The sequence below is a fragment of the Eubalaena glacialis genome, chromosome 11 (assembly GCF_028564815.1).
Source record: "Eubalaena glacialis isolate mEubGla1 chromosome 11, mEubGla1.1.hap2.+ XY, whole genome shotgun sequence".
Classification (NCBI taxonomy): Eukaryota; Metazoa; Chordata; class Mammalia; order Artiodactyla; family Balaenidae; genus Eubalaena; species Eubalaena glacialis.
The window spans coordinates 56448053-56449933 of NC_083726.1; the positions used below are offsets into that span (position 1 = coordinate 56448053).

The following is a 1881-nucleotide window of genomic DNA, read 5'->3' on the forward strand; positions in this document are numbered from 1 at the left end:
CTAAACATTAAAAGAAAATGTGGCATCATGAGTAGCAGGAGCAACAAATGATTTGGCAATTATGCCAGCCAAGGAAGCTGACACTGGAAAATGCCGAAGTGTATCTCCACACCATCTTAAAAGACTGGAAAGAACTGTAGGGCTTAAAACTCACTTCAGTGTCTTTATTCTTGAAATTTGTAGATCATAAATGAAATATTTAAGAAAATCCTTTTCCCCCTCTCAAGTAGTGTTTCTTGCATCACTGTAAATCCTTAAAAGAGTTGAATCATAGACTCTCTGGATTTACCTACACCAATCCATTTAACTGGAATTTGAAGCTCATCTTCAATAAATGGAACATAATTTTGTGCATTAATAGTAGTTCTTTAAAAGTCCTTGATTTGATATGTCTGTGTTCCATCCTGGGAGAGTCTTATATTGAACTTCAACTTTAAGACTTCTTGGTTTGCTGGGAAATGAGGTATAATTTCACGATCTAACTTGTATGCAACTCCAACTTTGATTTGCATAAATATGTCCAAAATATCCAGTTTGTTAAGTGCCAATACAGTAAATCCATTAATCATATAAGCATATTTGAGCAAAACAAGATCCAACCAGCCACACCTTCTTTTCCTTCCAGTAGTTACACCAAAGTCTCTACCCCTTTTTTGTAATAATTCTCCAATTTCATTGTCTTGCTCTATAGGAAAGGTACCAATACCAACTCTAGTTACATAAGCTTTCACAACTCCATACACTTCTCCAACATTTTGAGGGGGCATACCCAAACCAATACAAACACCTCCAACTGTACAGTTCGAAGAGATTACAAAAGGGTAGGTTCCAAAATCAATATCTAGTAGTGCTACATTTGCCCCTTCTACCAAGATTTTCTTTGGTGGTCCATGTAGAGCCTCATATAGGAAATAAGCTCTATCTCTCACCATTGGGTTAATCCTTTCTGTATAACCCTTGAGTTTTTGTAATTCACCTTCAATGCCTATTTCCAAAGTGGGTTATATAGATTTGTACTGGTTAGCCAAAACTTTGAACTTCTCAGAGAAGCCATCAAAGTCAGAAACAAGATCGCACATCCTGAGTCCACTCCGAGCAGCTTTGGAAGAATAAACTGGGCCAGTGTCCTTTTCTGTGGTACCCAAATTTATTCCTGCTTGTTCCTGTCTCTGTTGTTCCTGTATGCCATCAGCTGCTTGATGAAAATCAAATACAACATGAGCTCTATCAGATATGATAAGCCTTTTTTCCCAGCCTTCCAGACCTTTTCCTTTTTGAACATTTTTTTCTGCTTCCTCAAACAATCCAGGTAGATGAATTACCACACCATTTCCAATGAATGCAGTAACATTCGGATTAATTATTCCACTAGGTAAAAGATGAAAATTATACTCCACAGAATCTACAACTGTATGGCCAGCATTATTTTCTCCCTGGCAGTGGCACATGATGTCGGTGGCCTGCACCAGCAGATCGACCACCTTTCCCTTGCCCTCGTCGCCCCACTGCACACCGAGCACCACCGTCACCCGGTTCCCTCCGGGCCGCGCCCTGGGACACCCACAGTCGCTGTTGGGCAAGGAGGAGGCCGCCGGGTTGGTGTCGGCTAATGCCATGGCTCCACAGACGCGAGGAGAGCCCGGAGGGGACGCAGGCGGCCGGGAGTGCATGAACTGAACTGCTCTCAAAGGTCCTTTTAAATAACACAATTTTAAATCAACCTGATGCCATAAAGAACATCTGCTGAAAGCACGACAACATTTAATTTGGCCTCATAGGTCTTACTCATCGAATATTAATGAATTGTTGGTTTCTTCATTTAACATACTGGAATATTTGAAACTCCAAGAAAATGTCAGTTGTATGTCTATTTGGACTTTA

At 40.6% G+C, this 1881-nt stretch overlaps 1 pseudogene; it reads right to left on the reverse strand.

The window, feature by feature from the left end:
• Window positions 1–254: 254 nt before the first annotated feature.
• Window positions 255–1679, reverse strand: LOC133100945 (adenylosuccinate synthetase isozyme 2-like; annotated as a pseudogene).
• Between the last annotated feature and the right edge of the window lie 202 nt (window positions 1680–1881).